The sequence below is a fragment of the Protopterus annectens genome, chromosome 3.part0, assembly GCF_019279795.1.
Source record: "Protopterus annectens isolate FY-2018-M chromosome 3.part0, PAN1.0, whole genome shotgun sequence".
Classification (NCBI taxonomy): Eukaryota; Metazoa; Chordata; order Ceratodontiformes; family Protopteridae; genus Protopterus; species Protopterus annectens.
The window spans coordinates 1451783363-1451804347 of NC_056731.1; the positions used below are offsets into that span (position 1 = coordinate 1451783363).

The 20985-nt window shown below is 38.3% G+C and overlaps 1 protein-coding gene across 1 annotated transcript in view; it reads left to right on the top strand.

Moving 5' to 3' along the window:
• The window catches only part of LOC122797090, a 2479517-nt gene that overhangs the window by 1060226 nt on the left and 1398306 nt on the right, over positions 1–20985 (top strand). The window lies entirely within an intron of this gene.

The following is a 20985-nucleotide window of genomic DNA, read 5'->3' on the forward strand; positions in this document are numbered from 1 at the left end:
GCATCTTTATCTCTGGTGTGTGGCAGTTAGTGATCACAGTCCTCATTACTGTACCACAGCATCATTGATTTTATTAGTGACAGACAAAGTGAAAGATGTGCCTGAAAATTTGAGTGAGTTACAATGCTTGGGTTTATATGCTATACATACTGTGAGCGATTTCTGACCAGTTCTACATTGTCTAAGCACCTCACCTGCAATATAATTCATCAGATTAGCTAGCATGCTAAAACTGAATATTTAATTCAGATCCAGGCAATAAAAATAATTTTTTATAAGACTAGCAAATATTATGTATGACTGAATATCATTGTTTCATTGCTGATGTTACATTTTTTATAAAAGAAATTCCTTCCTTGTTATCTCGTGCTGCATTTTAAAATGAATGATATGTTTAGTGGAGTAAATGTTTGGTATGTGTCATCTAGCCTGTTTAAGCTTTTGTGGGTTCAAGTTAAACAATTCATAGAATCATACAATCATTGGATACTTGGTTACTAGTTAATGGACCTAGAGCCTTTTTAAGCCTAGCTATTTATGGCCCAATTTTCCCACTTATCAATGCCCATGGGCAAGAACATCCTTCAAATCTGCCTGTGCCTTAGGGCATCTACAAACTATCCCTGTTCCTAATGGCCACAGGTGACAAGACAGGGGTGAAGTTTGAGATTTCTCATCCATTGATCCAAACTGTGATTGAATAGGCTTAGTGAAGAGCTGTGTTTCATATAAATGGGAGTCTGTTCCAGAGAAGGGGTAATATCTGAGATGCATACATGTTTTGCTTGTGTCACAGATTAGGTTTAGATTCTTAGATTGAGTAATTCTAGTGCTGTTTGTTTTGTGAATGTGTAGCAGATCCATCAGAACTGTATCAGTGAATGCACTGTAGGTTAGGCAAAGATCACCCCTCAGTAGTCTGCAGGAGACCAAGCAGAGGAACTCAGACATGCAGGGTTTTCTAAATGTCAGACAAACCAAAGTGGTTCAGTATTAACCAACATCTTTCCCACTTCCTCATCCACAAACAAGGTTTTACCTTAAAGTTGCTTGCCCCATTTCAGTAAAAAAGAGTTCCATTATAATTAATTTAAAATTAAACACACTGTTTGCTTTTTAGGTCTTTTTGAACAGTTTTGAACAGATTATCAAATATGTAGTCATTAGCATATATATTATGTTCTGTATTACTTTCAGGGTATAATAATATAACATTCCACATTTCACATTACCAGTTCACTTTTCTTCATTCCTGCATCTAAAGTAACTTGTCATATTTGTACATGACACCTAATCAATGGCTTTTCAACAGAGGAGATGAGTGACTGCGTTAATATGGTCCATGGTCAACTGCAACCTCAGTGCATTTAACGTACATTCGTTAACTGGGTAAGTCCACCTAGTTTCATTAACTTGCTCAGAGTCATATTGCTGGCAAAGTGGAAAGAATCAAACTCTGTATTTTTGATGACAGGAATCAACTTGTTAACAGCTTAGAGCTGTAATCTCTGCCCTAACTGCCAAAGGTGCTTCTAATGTTCTCAATAAATTACACTTCCTTAGTATTAGGTCTCCATTATTTTAGCCTCATTATCCAGTTTAAGAACTTATAAATTAACACACTCGACCCACTTCATTATCTCTGGGTATATGTCAAAAGACTGAATGGACAAATTGTTGAAACTCTTATGGTCAAGACCATATGATCAACAATTCAGTCCATTGAAAAAATATTCAAAGCTGAACAACACACGCATACAGCAAAATGTTTTTGCAGGGGGGAAAGTCCCCCTGCACCCCCCACACCCCCTGTTAATTATATATACTAACTCCAAGATTGGACTATAGTGGGGGGAAGGGCAAAAGAGGACCTAGAACTGTCTGACAATAAATTGATGCACATGTGGGTCAGGCACTTAATTTTTGTAACAGGAAAATTTCTCAGACTTTATCATGAATTAATTTGTACCATACATCCTTTGCATCCTGTTAATGTATATGGAAAGTAGAGTGAGGCCACTGTTCAGACATGTCTTGTAGCTTTATAGTGATGAGAAACATAAAGTGGCTCTGTGGTTCATATGATTAAAGAGTGCTGTTGCTACTAGGCATTGGATCTATTAGTGGCACTATGCCAGAGTGATCAGGGTGTGAACTGCACATTAAGACTGCAAGGTATGAGTTGATGTTTGTGTGGCTGTGGGTATGCAAATGTATGTGCCCTGTTGTACATACAGTGTGCTGCTGCCTTATCCTTTCTTGTGTATTATCAGGCATATGCATATTTTGGGGATATATTATGGTTTGGGGAATATCTTTGAGAAATTGCCAGTTTTTCTGAAGTTGCTATGAGAACAGATGCACTTACTAAAAGGGAATTTGCACCGATGCTGTTCATAGTAATTCATGGGGTACCAGCAGAGAGTATATATTATGCTCTTTCTTATTAATTGCTGACCATCAGATTTTTCCTTGACTGTGGCTCAATTATGTAGATACAGTTGAGCAGATCTTATTCTGCATTCTTGATTTTTGTCATGAGAATTTCACTGAACTTTCATATCTCAGTTTCCTTTTAAATTGGTCCTTTACATGCAGTGCCATTATCATGAATTCTGCCCATTATTAGTTTACAGTAAACAAAATTCTCTTGCAAAGACAAATGCTGTTGGTTCAAATCTCCAGATGATATTGCAAAAAGCTGGATTGTACTATGAGCTTTATTAAGGCATACTGCTTTAGGTTTCTTTTATTAGATGACTGACTTATAATATGCAGGACTAACACAAGTTCACTGAAAACATTTTTATTTTAACAAGTCATTGTTCCAAAATAGAAAGGCAGTCCAACATGTCATTTACACTGATTTAGAAATGTTGTTTAAAGAAATTCTTCTATTAAAGACAAAGTCTGCCTCTCCTGCAAACACACACGCATACCCCCCCACACACAAAACAGACACGTAACAACTGTTGTCAGTTCTGAGGTGAGTGTACCTGAGCACCTCAGGTAAAAGACATTTCCCCACATGCATCTCATGTCAGCTAAATACTGCATTCAATAATGGGATAACCATCAAACTGGTGGCTCATCTTATAGATATTCTGCTTTCATTGTATTTTCATTATTCCAAAATAAAACTAATGTAATGGCCATTTATTTGGCACACTTAAGTCAAACTAAAAACAGAAGCTATTTTTTTTCTCTGTCACCCACACTCACATCATTATAAATCTGTATAGAAAAATGTACAGAGATAAGTGTCTGTGTAGGTATGTGTGTGTTATACCTATACACATATCTCACACACACACACACACACACGCACACGCACGCACACACACACACACACACACACACACACACACACACACACACACACACACACATATGCCTACAATCATTAGGGATATACAGGGCTTGGGAGTATGATACTATTATTAAATACAGTGGGAATTTTGGCTGATGTATTCTATGAGGGTGGATCCCTAGAAAGATATGAAAATACCTTCCAACTGATCTAATGATAGTGCTTGACACATATGCATTACTTTATTCAAAATGTTTTTTTTTTTTTTTGGTGGGGTAGAGAGCATTACTTATTTTATTCTTTTTTAGTAATGCAAAATGAATTGAATATTTTTATTCTTTTTAGTGGTGCAAAGGTATTACATTTTTGGTAAAAAGAGCAAATGAGAAATATATTTCTTTTTCTTTGCCTTTTTTCAAATTAAAAAAAGAGAATCTGCATGATTCAATTAAATTAAACACCTCTCAGTCTGTAGCTACTTTGGAGCAGAAAAACTCAGGATTTATGGTGCTCTGACATTTGTCTTCATTAAAAAAAAACTCTTTACAATGTGGAGACAATTATTTATTTATTAATGCTTTGTATTTTTGAGTTTTTTTCCGCTACTAACCCATATGTGTAAGAAGACCCAACCCATTTCTACAGATAAATTAGCCAAAAGAGCTTCTGTTCTTACAGAACATTGTTGTTATAAAGTTATTCATATTTATCTATTAAAATAGGGACATTATTTTTCTGTACTTTTCTTGCTCAATAACTGACCACAAGATTCATGCACAAGCTCCATCCACTCTGTCTTCCTATAGCACTGTGTATACCACTTTGAACATAATCTGACAGGCACGTGATGTCTGTATAGAATATACTGTCACTTATTAGGTATGTGGTACAACACTGTGGGATGTGCATAATATAGTGAAATCCAAAAATGATGAATATGCATGCTGTGCAGTGAGGGGCACATATGGTTTACTGAGCTGCAGCATGTGAGGGTCATGAATGATGTACTGAGCTACAACAGTGGGGGTTATGCATAGTTCACTGAGTAGGAGCAATGAGTAACATGTCTCATAAACATTGTTGTAGCAGTAGTGACATGCATGGTGTACTAAGCTAAACCACTAAGTCATATGACTGATGTATTGACAGATGCTGCAGTAAGAGATGTGCATGCAGTAAGAAATGTGCATGGTCTATGTAGCCTGCACGGAAGGATACACATTGTGCATTGAGAGAGTGCTTGGTGCACTGACTACTGAGGTACCTATAATGTGTACTGAGCTGCATCAGTGGGGACATGCACAGTGCTCTAAGCTCCATCACTGGGAATATACATGGTGATCTAAACTGCAGTACTGAGAGATATACGAGGTGTACTGAGATGCAACACTGAGGGACATGCATGCTATAATATACTGAATAATGTACACAGTATGCTAAGCTGCGGAAGTGAGAGAGATGCATCATTTACTGAGCTGCAGCTCAATATTCTGTCCATTGTGTAGGTGCATGAAGCAGAGGTCCAGGACTCTGCACAGGATGTGGACAGGGGCGAATGAGGGAGGTGTGGAATAACTGTGCTGGCATTCTGGAGTACACAAAATGTATAGGCCATGTACTGTGCAGTACCTTATGCTGTCAATGCCTGAGCAAGTACATAAGGGAGTCTGGCAAGCACAGCAAGGGTAGACTGTACACATAGTAGATGTATTATGCTGTGGGCGTCTCAGTAGGAGGAGGAGGAGTGAGCCAGGGGTATAGAGGAAGGCAAACATGCATCACCTGTAGATGTACTGCCATGGGTACAATACCTTTCTTCAGTTGTTTTATCCCAAAACATTCTTACATCAAATAAAACAAGTAAATTGCAATAAAACAAGCAATAACAGATATACAATTCGTAATGGGATTAAGGAATAGAACACCTGAATTAAAATGGAATATGGTCAGCCTCTGAATCTTGTTAGACCTTTGAACTATGCAGGTGATATAAGGACCTGCAGTTTAACAGACTGGCTTGGACTGTTTGATGTATAGTACATATGGAACGTGACTCCCTTCTGTTGCAAATGCATAACTTATGTGCTGCAGGACATTGTTAGCATCTATGGTTTTATTGCTCTGGGTGCTGTGTGCATTATCTCTCTGCATACTTTGTTGATTTACCTTTGCTGTCCATATGTATTTGTGGTTTCATTATCCATGTATATGTCTGTGGTGTGCTACACTTTTATGCCTATATGCCTGAAGTGTATCTTTGAATTGTAAGCACATGTATTGTTACTAGTCCAGCATTTTTGTGTCTCCACTACTGTTGACTGGTCAGTGGCTTCTGTCTGGTTAGTAGCTATTGGTTTCTACACTGCATTGCAGTCTCCACTGATAGCTTCATTTCACAATTTTCTATGCCTTTGAACTATGTAGGTGTGGATATGCTTCCTAATTTCCCATTTCCATTGGAACGATACTGCACCTGTTTTGTAACTCTGTTGCACTGCTGTCTGTAAATCATATTTGGATTATTACAGGACTTCTTTCTGCACACTGGCCATTTGCAGTGACTACCATGCTTAAGTATATTGTCCACAAAATGTAGAATGCATAATAGAGAGAACACATACATAACCAAGCTGAGCACCTTTTGTATTTGTTTTGCAATATTGTTATGTTTGAATGATGTTTACTTTTGTCTGCTTATAAAAAAATATATATATTTTAGTGCTAGTTCACAAATATCTAAAGGGCATTTATTAATAAAACAGTTTTATAGATCTTTCTGTGCTTGTGTTAATTGATTATCTTATTCTTCCAACACACCTAAATAAATGATAAATTTCCATTATTATTATACAAATATTTCATTATGCTTCATGGCAAGTAATGACAAGAACTTCCTTTACATATTCATTACCAGGTAACTCCCTTCTGTCTTCTAATCAGGTAAACACCTTAATTCCAAGTTATGGAAGGGCCTTTCCTTCTCAAAAGGTAGAAGTATACAAACAAGGGATTTTGCAGAACTTTAAATGCATGAATGCTGTTTTCTAAACATTTTGTGATGAGCTTTTAATAGCCTGACAGTCAGGTATGCAGACATCTCATAGGGCATCACTGAACTTGTGTGCAGCATGCTACACTATGTTGTACAGAAGTGAAATGGCTAAAAGCTCAAAAAAGATGTGGTCACATTTATTCTGTAAGCCAAACACTTGGGAGAAGTGCTACTTTAGTGTACAGGTGCAACTAATACTTGGGCAGTGGCTTATACTAATGTTGATTAGTCCCTCACTGTGAGAAGAGTAAAACATACAATGCACCAGAAGTATAGCTGAGGTAAGAGTGAGGGTGGCAGCTGCCCCTGGTGCATAATGTTAGGGGGGTATTGCAGGCAATTGCAGATTTGTAGTACTATCATTTAGAAATGAATTACTATGCACAGATGATATATGAATGTAAAACCCACACCCCTACTTAAATATTCCAACTCTGAGATTGCAGTACATTGAGGAAAGGGCAAAGTTCACCATGGTGGCCAAATGGTTCCTTTCACAGGGAAAGGATTTTGGCAGTCCATGCTTTCGGATAACTGAAGTTTCAAAGAATTGGGATTGGGTAAGTGATCTTTGTTTAAATGTAATTTTGATGGGTCGAAGTAGATATATACATATATATATATATATATATATATATATATATATACCTTTATGTATTGTTTGCTTGTCTTTTAATTGCTGGTTTCATACCCAGGACTGAGCCTGAAGGTGGAACATAGAGATCATCACTCTACCCTGGTGAACAAATATATAAAATGAAAACAATAAATAAATATAATTCTGAACAAAAACACATAGTTTCTCATGCAGTTTTCAACACAGTCCTGTGGCAGTTTTCCTCCTTATGGCTTCCTTCCAGGAAGATGATCAGAGTTCTTCAAAGTACTCCACAAAGTCTTGCCTTTACTGCAGTTTTTCAATCATTCCCTCTGTCCTAGGCACAGACATACATACACATGCAAATGCAACATCCCTGATATGGTACCCATGAACTTTAAGTTGAAGAGGAACAAAAACAACATGGTCCATTGGTCCATCACCCCATTACCTGATCTGACTTTTCAGAAATAAGCCACATCCATTCTTTCCTATCTATGCTTACACTTCAGATTTGAGAAGCACAAAAAAAATAAATACATAAATAAGGAAAAAAGCAACAGAGGAGGTCCAGACCGCCAACACTTCTGGTTTTAATATCAAATCCAATATCTGAGGAGCAAAAAAAAAGTATTTTTGAATTGTAGCAAACTGCTTGCTACATTTCTAGCAATCAGTTGCTGCAATTTATGCATTACACAAAGCACTAAGTACTTCAGTTCTGACTGCAAATGCAAAGCTGGAATTTATGAATGCCAGTAATGCACTTAAGACCAAATTCAGATGCCGATCTTAACCTATGACATTTTGTTCTTGGATGGTTGTCTCCTTTGCTGCACCCTAGCTACAGCTCTGCATGCACACACTCACATATAACACATACCTCTCTTCCGTGAGAGGCTACTTTGATTAACGGGCCAAATCTCTCCATTTTATACTCCACTTTAGTAGAATAACTGGCTTCATTAAAATATCCTGTGAGAATCCTCTTTAGCTAATACAGCATGTATATGTATGTGTTAAATGATCAATATTAATTATATCATGAGTTTGAAGAAACAACCATACCTGCAATATTTAAACAACACCTCTATTTACAGCAGTATTATCCACAGTATTTCACATCAGTTTGAACTCACTTTGGCATAATTTTCAGTGAGAACTCCAACATTGTATGCACTGACCCCCCCAACCCAGTTTGAAACTCTGAGTTTCAGGCCCCCTTGGTGGGCTATGAACTTGAACAGGCCATCTGCATTGTGGCCATTCAAGTCTAATTTATGTCTAAAAGTGAATTTAAACAGTTTTAGCGTGCGTGTCCACAAAACATCTGCATGTTTCCATCTTGTTACCTGTTCATTCATATCGGGGGTATTGCCTGTCATGAATATGAATTTTCAGATGTGGATATAATTTATTTAGGAGAGTTCCTATGTGATTGCCAAGCTTTGCATCTCAGCAGTGGATTTTAATTTTTGCTCTACTTAACTTATGGTTCAAAAACGTATGGGCATGTTCTTCCCCATCAAAGGGCTATAATAACACTGCCCCTATGACTGCCTCTGTTACAAGAGTTTAGAATATAAAAGCCTGCTAAATTTCAGAAATGCTAAGCCAGGCTCTGAACACAGTAGTTCCTTTCAGACAGATAAAACATTATCTGTTTCTTGTGTCCTCACTTTAAGGTTTATCTTCCTTTTATTCCGATCTGCAAGAGGACATAGTACTGATACAAAATGACATACAAGGCTAAATTTTAATGCTTCTTCACTAGCTTTTTTCTTCTTACTGCCTAGAATTGTTTTTCTTTGTGGGGGTCTTAACAATTCTCCTACCTATTACATATTTTAAATATTTTACTCTGCCATGCCTAACTTGCCCATGGAGACATTAGCAGTTAACCTATCTTGTCTCAGGGACTCTATTACAGCCTGTACCTGAGCTATATGGGAGTCCTAATTTGCTGAGTATATAATGACATAACCTAGACAAGTCTCCACATATTTGATATGAGATTTAGGACTCTCCATTAATATTTGTAAGGTTGCAGGGACACTATATAATTGAAAGAGAAGACAGTATACTGGGTTAGGCCCTTTGGTTTTGAAAAATGTCTTTTCTCTGGTGTCATTCATTAGATGGATCTGCAAGTATCCTTTTGTTAGATCTAATGGGGTCAAAAACCTTGCCTTCCCCAACCTTTCTATTAACTCTTTAGCCCTAGATATTGGGTAGCTGTAAAATTTCAAAATGCTGTTCATCTTTTTAATATTATTACAGAATCTAATTATTCCATCAGGCTTTAAGATTAGCATGGTAAGGTTATTCTACTTTAGTTTTCTATCCAATATCACGTGCATCTTATGAATTCCTGTATATCCTCTGGTACAGCCTTTCTTTGTGACTCTGGTATTCTGTAAGGGATATAAGTTAACTTTTTCCCTGCAATGGTCTCAATATGGTGTTTTATGAGGTCTGTTTTGTCAGATAGCTCTGAAAACATTTTCTTTGTTTCTTAACAGAAACTCGTTTATAGCTTATTTATTTGGCTTAGATAATGTACCTAAACTGCAGGCACATAAAGGTCAGTTTTCTTTCTTCAACAGATTAGATAATTAGATTAGGTAAATAAAAAAAACTAAAACCTACCACCCTCTCTGCTGACCTCCTCCCTGCAGAGTACCTACAAATAGCTGCAGATGCCATTGCATATCCCATATCTATCCTGATCAACAGAACCTTATCCGAAAGCGCTATCCCCTCCTTCTGGAAAATATCCCACGTCATCCCACTCCTTAAAGGTGGAAGTTCTACAGAACCGTCCAAATATAGAACCATTACCATTCTTTCCCCACTAGCCAAAATAATGGAGAAATGTGTACACAAGCAACTAATGCAATACCTTACAGAGAATAACTTACTATCCAACTCCCAGCATGGTTTCAGGCCACACCACAGCACCACCTAGGCCCTCCTTTACTAACGCCATAACCAAAACAGAAATGACAATAGGCTATCCTCTGCCCTCTTTCTTGACCTATCAAAAGCCTTTGACATGGTCAGACATGAACTTCTCATTCTTTCTCTAAAGTCAATTTCCCTCAATAAGCATGCAATCCAGTGGTTCTAGTCCTACCTGACTGGTAGACAACAGGCAGTATTATGGCAGGGCAAACTGTCCAGCCAGTTACTTCTCACACTTGGTGTCCCTCAAGGCTCCATGCTAGGTCCACTACTCTATTTTCATCAATAATCTTCACACTGCTATCCCTAAAGCTACCTGCATTCAATATGCAGATGATTCCATTCTGATCTGCTCAGCCACCTCCCCATCTGAACTGCAAATCTTAACCCAAAATACATTTAACACTATTGAAAACTGTCTTACCAACAAGCACCTTCTGCTGAACCCCAATAAAACTAAACATCTACTTTTGACTCCCACTAGTAGATCCGCCACACTCTCATTCTCTGTCACATCTAACAATGGTACCACTATAAAAATAAACTGAACACACTCAATGGCTCTTACTTCGAAAACGAAAAACACAGCAAATTCAAATTTAGCGCTTTCTTTCACTTTAATAATAAAACGTGAACTTCTTCAGAAAAACGGGAGCTCTCCCATGCTCCCGTTTTATATTGACAGGAAATGATGCAAAAAACATGATGTCACAATGAACCGTCTTGCTATTAGAAATTTGAACATGTATTTTTCAAGATGTCATGACATTAGTATATTTGTTGTGAAAACAACATGTTGATGACTGTAGATATTTAAATAATGTTTAAAAAATAAATATATTTATATTTAAAAAATTAATTAATTGATGTGTTTCAAAAGAAACAGTTTCCCAATGAAACTTATACCCATATGTTGAACCTATACCTAAATAATTTGTGTGCTTATGCATCTATAAGCATGTACATGTATATATATATATGTAAGAACTTCTATTCATGTGTAAAGCTGAATTTCTCATGAAGACATTGTTCAAAATATCTAACATGCACCTATATTTGTTACCAACTGATTAATAGCTCTATTTAAACTCATCTAAAAATCAAGATTTGACCTGAAATGAACTATCTATATAAAAGAAAACATTTAATATTGATCACTTCGTTCAAACCTGGGGGCTGATCTGCCCCTAAACATAACTGCCATAGTGCTTCCTTTTGTTCAAGCTTATTATTTACATCTCCAAATAACAAACCCTTCTCTACACTGTCCAAAATAAAAAATTCAAACTTTTTGAAATTTGTACAAGACTGAGAGTGTCTTGCTAAGGCATTGTTTTGTCTTTGTTTTTAATTGCCAAAATGTGCTCATAAATCCTACAATTGAGCACCCTCTTGGTTTTACCTATATAATAACTATCACATGACCCACAAGTTGCTATATAAACTACGCGATCGCTGTGACAGTTAAAATACTTTTGTGCCCAAAATGTCCTATTCATGTGTTTCAGTGTTACAAAAGAAGTGTTACTAATGTAACGACACTGCCTACAATCTTTACAGGTGAATGTTCTTTTTTTGTTACTAACCTGTCTAACCAAAGTGTGAGACATATGGTTGTTGTGGTCTAACATTTGTTTAACATTTGTCACATTCTTATATGTAAATTTAGGTTTGATTCCTAAACATGACATTAAGTCTTTGTTTCCTAAAATGATTCTCCAGTTTTTTTCTATTATCTCTCTAATGAACAATAATTCATTAGATATGGGAAGGGGAAATGCAATGTGAAAATCTTCACCCTCATTATCTATAATTGGCGAATCAACAAATGACGACAAATCTATCTCAATTGAGAGTAAAATGGGTTTGGCTACACCTTCTCTAAGTTTGTTCACTTCTTTCTCTAGATTTTTTATCCAATTAGCATTGTAACCTCAGTCAATGAACATTCTTCTCAACAAGGATAGTGCTTCACAATACACATTGTCTTCTGATGTTAACCTGCTCAACCTGATCATCTGACCTTTTATTACATTTTTCTTCATGTGTATGGGATGGAGACTGTCCTTCTGAAGATATTGATTCGCAAAACACGGTTTCCTATAAATTTTACTGTGTAAAATGTGTTTCGCCGAATTTATATACAAACACAAGTCCAGAAAATTGATCTCTTTTCCATAACCACTGAACTTGAAGAAATGAAAACCTGTGGTCTTATTTAGGTCAACCACCATTTTGTCAAATTCAATCTTGTCCCCTGTCCATAAGAAAAACAAATCGTCTATGTATCTACCATAGAAAATTGCTTTGGTAAAACTTGGATGTTTTTTGAGATATTCTTGCTCCCAATTCGACATGAGAATATTAGCAAAAGCTGGTGCGACTCTAGCTCCCATAGCCACTCCCGATGTCTGTTTGTAAATGTTGTTATTGAATTTAAAGAAATTGTTATCTAAAACAATTTCCATTAGAGAACATACTGTATTGATTTTTGAATTTTCCAAATCTGTATTATGTGTAAGGTAGTTTCTCATGTATTCTATACCTTCCTCTTGATCAATGGAAGTGTATAAACTCTTGACATCTAAAGTGGCAAAGTTGGCATTGCTTAAATTAAACTTCCCTTGTCTAAGCATTTCCAATAAATGCCAAGAATCTCTCAAGTGAAATTCAGCTTTTTGGGCTATTTTATTCAGAATATTATCTAGCCATATGGAGATGTTTTCAGTTTTTGAATTTCTTGCTGACACTATGGGTCTAAACGTTAGGTTATCCTTGTTACATTGTAACTTTGGAATACCAAAGAAATTAGCTATTTTTGGTTGTTCTATGGACATATACTCATAATCAACCCTGTCTATTTCTTCCTGACAAACCATATCAAATAAAAAAGTGTTAACCCTTCTATAACTACTCAAAATGAAGTCCATGTTAACTTTTGAATAATTGTTGGTATCATTTAGTAGTAAAGTGATGGCTTTGTCATAATCTATTTTATTCATGACAACAACCGTTCCCCCCTTATCTGCCTTCATAATCCTAATGTCTTGAGTACGAGACAAATACTCCAATGCATCACGTTCTTCATTCGTCAAATTGTCTTGGACATCATTTATTGTTAAATCCCTAAACTCATTTTCACAAACTTTTTGAAAAACGTGAAGTGTATTCACTAGAGAAGGATTAAAAGTACTGGGTTTCTTTAATGTTTGATGTTGATTTGATTTGTCTATGGAAACATCTTTCATAATGTACTTGAGATTTAACTTGCGTAAGAACAATCTGAAATCCACTAAAAGTTTCCCTAATTTTACCCTATTTGATGGAATAAAATTGAAACCTTTTCTCAAAACATTAGTACAAGCTTCTGGTAAAACAACATTACTATAATTTTCAATGTTCATAGAAAAATCGTTGTCCTTTATAGTTGATGTCACCACCTCCTCTTGTTCTTCCCTTTGGGTTTCCCCTTCTGCTGTGTGGAATTGAACCACTTGGTAGTCCTCTTGAATTGTGTGCCCTGATTGTGAAAAGGAGCACCCTTTTGATTGATATTGGAGCTGACATCATCAGCAAAACTTGTGCTGGCAACAGTTTCTATATTATTGGAAACTGCAATGTTTCCTTCTGTATGTCTATTGTTGCTGTGGACTTCTTTTGGACCTTCAGAAGGTGCTAATCTAGGGACTGAAGGTGACTGTCCATTGTTCGTATTATCCTTTCTTTTTTCTGATTCCAAAATTTCAGAGGATGTTATAAAATCTTTTTTATTTTTACTATTGTTGTTTTTTTCTTCATTATAAGCACAGATATAGGCTTCGTTTGCGTGATATGCAGTAATATCTCTTCGCATTTTGTTCTGTTTTCTAGCAATAACTGTGGCCCGGTGCCTATTTGTTTTAATTTCAAAACTATTATATAATGAAGTGAATTGCGAAAAACAACTGAACTGTTTAATTTTATCATCTAAATTTTTAATTTGTTCAGTTGTTTCTTCCAGGTCAGTCTCATAGTATTTAACTAAAATTCGCATCATAGCGATGCCTGTGTCGTTATATAGCTTGATTAAAGCATTGCAAACTTCATCTCCAGGACTCATGCAGTTTGGAAACTTTGCTGTTCTGAGTCCTTGGGGCACTATGTTACGTAAAATACACTCATTTAGATACTGGATTTCTAACCGTAAAGTAGTATGTTTGATGACCATTTTTTCTAAATCAAATATAGATCTTTTACAGTTCTGTATATTGATATGATTATTGTTGTTGTTACTTACTACTTCTGTGGCTGGTAAGTCCTTAAAATCTCTAAATGGGTTATCGAATTCCTTGCAAACATAGCCCCAAACATTGCCGGTAAAATCCATATGTGTCTTGTTCATGGAATCCAGAGAATTTGTTGATTGCTCCTTCGCAATACCATTGTTGGTAACAGTCCCTGCTTTAGACAAGCCGTTGTTTGTAATGATAATCCCTGCTTCTCCTTCATGATCCGATGTTTCCAAATGTACTCCACCTTCCAAACAGCGTAAAACGAACTTGGTAACAGTGTCAATAACATTCTGCTCAGGCCCCCTGGACTGCTTCCGCTCTTCAGCTCAATCAGCTCGGTCCACGCCTGTCTTCCTTGTTGAGAAGAATGTTCATTGACCGAGGTTACAATGCTAATTGGATAAAAAATCTAGAGAAAGAAGTGAACAAACTTAGAGAAGGTGTAGCCAAACCCATTTTACTCTCAATTGAGATAGATTTGTTGGCATTTGTCGATCCGCCAATTATAGATAATGAGGGTGAAGATTTTCACATTGCATCTCCCCTTCCCATATCTAATGAATTATTGTTCATTAGAGAGATAATAGAAAAAAACTGGAGAATCATTTTAGGAAACAAAGACTTAATGTCATGTTTAGGAATCAAACCTAAATTTACATATAAGAATGTGACAAATGTTAAACAAATGTTAGACCACAACAACCATATGTCACACACTTTGGTTAGACAGGTTAGTAACAAAAAAGGAACATTCGCTTGTAAAGATTGTAGGCAGTGTCGTTACATTAGTAACACTTCTTTTGTAACACTGAAACACATGAATAGGACATTTTGGGCACAAAAGTATTTTAACTGTCACAGCGATCACGTAGTTTATATAGCAACTTGTGGGTCATGTGATAGTTATTATATAGGTAAAACCAAGAGGGTGCTCAATCGTAGGATTTATGAGCACATTTTGGCGATTAAAAACAAAGACAAAAACAATGCCTTAGCAAGACACTCTCAGTCTTGTACAAATTTCAAGAAGTTTGAATTTTTATTTTGGACAGTGTAGAGAAGGGTTTGTTATTTGGAGATGTAAATAATAAGCTTGAACAAAAGGAAGCACTATGGCAGTTATGTTTAGGGGCAGACCAGCCCCCAGGTTTGAACGAAGTGATCAATATTAAATGTTTTCTTTTATATAGATAGTTCATTTTAGGTCAAATCTTGATTTTTAGATGAGTTTAAATAGAGCTATTAATCAGTTGGTAACAAATATAGGTGCATGTTAGATATTTTGAACAATGTCTTCATGAGAAATTCAGCTTTACACATGAACAGAAGTTCTTACACATATATATACATGTACATGCTTATAGATGCATAAGCACACAAATTATTTAGGTATATGTTCAACATATGGGTATAAGTTTCATTGGGAAACTGTTTCTTTTGAAACACATTAACTAATCAATTTTTTTAAATATAAATATATTTATTTTTTAAACATTATTTAAATATTTACAGTCATCAACATGTTGTTTTTACAACAAATATACTAATGTTATGACATCTTGAAAAACACGTTCAAATTTCTAATAGCAAGACGGTTCATTGTGACATCATGTTTTTTGCATCATTTCCTGTCAATATAAAATGGGAGCATTGGAGAGCTCCTGTTTTTCTGAAGAAGTTCACGTTTTATTATTAAAGCGAAAGAAAGCGCTAAATTTGAATTTGCTGTGTTTTTCATTTTCGAAGTAAGAGCCATTGAGTGTGTTCAGTTTATTTTTGCGTTGTTCGGCTTTGTCCGAGGCTGTTTGTCAATGGTACCGCAGATACCCATACCAAGCTTCTAGGGGTTATCATAGATAATCTTAAATTTGACCTACAGGTCAACAAAACCATACAGACCATCAATAAAAAGCTTGGATCTCTGCATAGAAACAAGACATTTTTAACCCCACTGGCTAGAACTGCAATCGCCCAGTCACACCTACTCTCTACTCTTATATATGCCTCTCCTGTACCCTCAGACTGTAACAAATCTGAGCTGAGTGAGCTCTCCCATAGCTACAACCATATAATAAATCTGAACTGAGTGAGCTCTCCCATAGTTACAACCATATAATAAATCTGAACTGAGTGAGCTCTCCCATAGTTACAACCATATAATAAATCTGAACTGAGTGAGCTCTCCCATAGCTACAACCATATAATAAATCTGAACTGAGTGAGCTCTCCCATAGCTACAACCATATAATAAATCTGAACTGAGTGAGCTCTCCCATAGCTACAACCATATAATTAATCTGAACTGAGTGAGCTCCCCCATAGTTACAACCATATAATAAATCTGAACTGAGTGAGCTCTCCCATAGTTACTACCATATAATAAATCTGAACTGAGTGAGCTCTCCCATAGCTACAACCATATTGCCAGATTTGCCACTGGCTCCACCTATAGCACCCATCACTGCCAGAACCTGAAACAACTAGAGTGTCTAGAACTGCCCAGCTTAATTCAATTCAATCAACTCTTACTAGTGCACATAATTCTATACCACCCTGAGGATACCACCTCACGTATAAATATTTTTAAGCCATATAACAACTTGAGATCGCTATGATCATCCAACAAACTATTGGTCCAAACCCACAAAGCTAATAACCCTGCTGGTGAATCCCTGTTTGCCAACTTTGTTGGCAAAACCTGGAATTCATTGCCAAACTATATAACCCTTCAATCCTCCATAAGTCTCTTCAAAAAGAGCCTCAAACAGTATTTCAAAGTGAACTGGCTTTGCCCATGTACCAACCCTGATTAAGTTAGGAACTAAAGCATATCTGTAAATATCACAACATTTAATTACTTAACCAAGCTCTGTTTCCAGTCTGATGTCTTTTTGCTTTTAATTGTGTCAGACCATGAGAATTGTGAGTCCCTATTTGGGAACATTACTAAACCATTGTACAAAACGCCTTGTCTTATATTTTCTAATGTTATCTAACTTGTTGTGTAATCTATGTAATATTGTCTAGTGGGGCTTTTCTCCCTGGGCATCTGTTGAAAATGGACATGTATCTAGTCAGACTATCCTGGTAAACAAATGGAAAATAAGTAAATAAATAAATAAATTTGTTAGACTCTGCTTCTAAATTAACTGAGTTTTATTTTCCTTTTCTTGGTTTAAGGATGCTCATGTGATATATTTGTTCTGATCTTCTCCTGTCATTCCATTTAACCCTGCATTTTGGATCATTTACTTGTTCTGCTGTTCTAAATGAGTCTTGATATTTAGCCAAAAAATGTATTTTCTGTGAAGGGACAAAAAACGAGCATCAGGCCTCCAGATTTCAATTTCCTTCTTCTTGCATTATTGGTATATACCCATTGTTTGGTAGCCTGGGCTTTTTCCATGCATTCTTGTATGATGAAAATACCACGTTCAGTCTGTGTTATAAGTTGGTATAATGTTCTGTACCACTTTAAATAGGAGGGGGGACTTCTTTCCAAGCTTCACTTGCAATATATAAAAGTCCATAAAGATAGTGTTTTATAATAATTCCATAAAAAAGGCTAAACCAATCAAGGCTTGTGGTATCTCTGGTAGTAAGTCGGAGGTGCAGTATTAACTGGTCATAATTTTTTCATTTTCCCCAATAATTTTTCTCAGTATATAATTTAATGATGTTAAGTTGTCGATCTCACCTTCATTCTTGCTTGATGGGTTCGGAGTAAGCTCGAGAGTCACTTTTACCAGCTCGAGGCAGCCCCATATCCCATGATGCAAGGCGGTAAGTACCCAGATCTCATTTGCCGCTTCGCTGATGAGGTCCTCCTTTTGCCAGCTCCTGGTAAGTGTTTAGTTTTAAACTTCTAGTTGCCCCAAAATTTAATAATAACCACTTTTCTATAGAATCCTTTCCTTTTTACTTAATTGTAAGCCCTTTTCTGACTAACTTTATTTTTCCTTCCTTTCTTTTTAGTCAGGTTTTATCCCCGTTAGGTGTGTGTGTGAGAGGTTAATTATAGTTTATTCTTTAATCTTTAGTTGTCTGATTGGGACTGTGTGTGTGTACTGTTTTGTGTACAACCATGTCCAAAGAGCAAAGGGTCTTAGGCTTCAAGAAGTGTGACTCGTGCTGTCAGAAGATGTCTCTGACAGACGGTCACACTTCTTGCTTATACTGCCTGGGACCTCACCACCTGCAGGACTCCTGTGCAATTTGTCACTCCTTTAGCCAGAGAGTCCTGCAGGAGAGGAGAAATAAGTTGATTTTAAGGGGTCTCCTTAAACCGGAGGGCTCTCCGGCCAAATCGGCTCCGAGCAAGACATCTAAGTCTACCAAGGCCCAGGCTTCTGTTTCTAAGCCTGCGGCCTCGGCTCCGACTCCTTTGGAGTCGAAATCGGCTCCGGCTGGAGCCGATCCTATCTTGCCAAAATCTTCGGTGCCGATACTGTAATTGTCACCTTGGTGTCGGCTCCGACTGGCTCCGACCACCATGTGGCTCAGGCTTCGGTGTTGGCGCCGACCGGCTCCGACACCATTACTGCTATGTCTGTATTGGCTCCGGCTGGAGCCGATGCATCGAAACTTTCATTCGGAGCCGAAAAGCTATCGGCTCCGTCTGGATCTGTAGTTTCTTCAGCTCCGATGGTCCCTTCGAGGAAGAGGTCCAGGTCCCCTTCCTTGGAACCGATACTGTCGGCTCCGGCCTCACCTCTCCTTTCAGAGCGGAGCCATCGGAGCCGATCATCGAGGTCGTCCAGGTTATCAGACCATGATTTAGAGAGGGTGGTAAGTAGATTGTTAAAATCGCAGGCACTGGCCCAGATGCTGCATAGTCCGTCTCAACAGACGACTATTAGTCCACACCCTCTTCAAGTTCCTCCTTCGACTCTGCCTCAGAGTTTGGAGCTGGAGTCTACGGGAATAGTTACGGCTATGGCTGAAGGACAGATCCTCCCCCCTTCTGCACCTTCAGCATCTACTCTTATCTCCTCCTCGAGACCTTCCTTGGAGGGATTCGGTGGCCGGGCTTCCCTAGTCACCTCCGAGGGGTTGAGTGGCATCGGACCCTTGTCCGACCCCGCTCTTCCCCTTGGAGCCTTGGCCTTGGTGAGCTCAGCTCCGACATCTGCCTCGGAGCCTTCCCTTTTGGTGGGCCCGGGAGTCCCTGTTTCTTCGGAACGGGTTCTCTCGGATCTTCCAGGGAGGGGAGCCTTTGAGGTGATGAAGAGTGTGCTGTCCACTGGGCTCAGTCAGCAGTCTATTCCCTTAGATCCTCCCTCTATGGTGCCTGTCGATATCTCTTCCCACACTCTTGCTCCCGGACCGAGAGATCCACCGCCTCAGGTTTCCCCATTGGGAAGAACTCCCTCTTCCGAGGATTCTCCTGACCCGTCAGGAGATCCTCCTCGCAATAGGACTTGTAAGAGGAAGCTCCTGGACTCCCCTGAGTCTACCACCTCAGATACCGACTTAGATGAGTCGGAGGGGTCCCCAAGATCCCCCTCTGAGGATGTCTCCTTTTCAGACATCCTAGAACTCCTAAAAAAGAGGGGAAACTGGCCCTCCATCAATCCCTCCGAGGATGAGTTGGTATACCTAGAGGCGTTTGGATCTCGACCCTCAACCTCCTGGGTGTCTCCTCCTTTCGACCCCCTGATGGAGGTTATTGCTCGGAAGGCTTGGGCTGCTCCTGATTCTGTAGAGCCAGTTCCTAGGAGGCCATCTAAATTTATTACAGCCCCTTCTGAAAAACAATTCCTTACAAAAGGTGTCCCTGTTGATGCCATGGTGGTGGCGGCCACCACTAAGAAGGAACTTGCAGATCCTTCTGTACCAGTCCATCCTCCTAACAAGGATTCTAGGACCATGGACAGGTATGGTAAGTGGATGTTTTCCTCAGCGACCTTTGCCATGCGTTCACTGAATTATTTATGTCACTTCACCAGACTCCAAAGGGACATCCTAAAAGAACTAGGTGAAGTAGTACAGGATCCTACAGCTCCAGGGGCTCAGGACAAAATTGCTTCTCAGCTCGGAATCCTTAATTCTATAGCAAACTCCTCCATGCGGCTGATCTCGTATGCAGCAGATGGAGCGAGTAGAGCCGCAGGTACAGGAGTGGCTCTTAGACGTCAATCCTGGATGCGGCTCTGTAATTTTGCAGATCCCTTTAAGGCGTCCTTCACAAACTCTCCCTTTGATGGGTCAGCATTGTTTGGCCCTCAAGTGAAGGATACATTGACCAGGTGTGAGCAGGACGGCAAGACTCTTTCTGCCGTAGGGGTCTGTTTTTCTACCCCATCTAGACCTTACCCCAAAGGTCAGAAGGGCGGAAAAATGTGGTTCCGTAAATCCCAAGGAGTCACACCAGATACACGTGGTCAGTTTACCCCTAGAGGCAGAGGGGGTAATAATAACAGACGCTGCTCTAGAGGCAGAGGGTTCCACAAAACCAGGGAAGCAGAGAGCCTCTCTCTGACAAGCCCTTCCAGCATTCCTGAGGTGTTGACCGACTGTCCTTCCTTGGAGGCAGTCGGGGGAAGACTATCGCTGTACCCAGAAGCCTGGCATTCCCTCTCTCAAGACAGATGGGTACAGTCGATCATATCCGAGGGTTACAAGATTCCTTTCGAGGAAAGTCCTTTCACTCACAAAAATTCCCTTCCAGATGTGCCACCCGGTCTAAGGGAAATTGCAGAGTTAGAAGTATCAAAGCTTCTACAAAAAAGAGCCATTCAGCCAGTTACAACAGACCATTCAGAGCCCGGAATCTACTCAAGATTCTTTT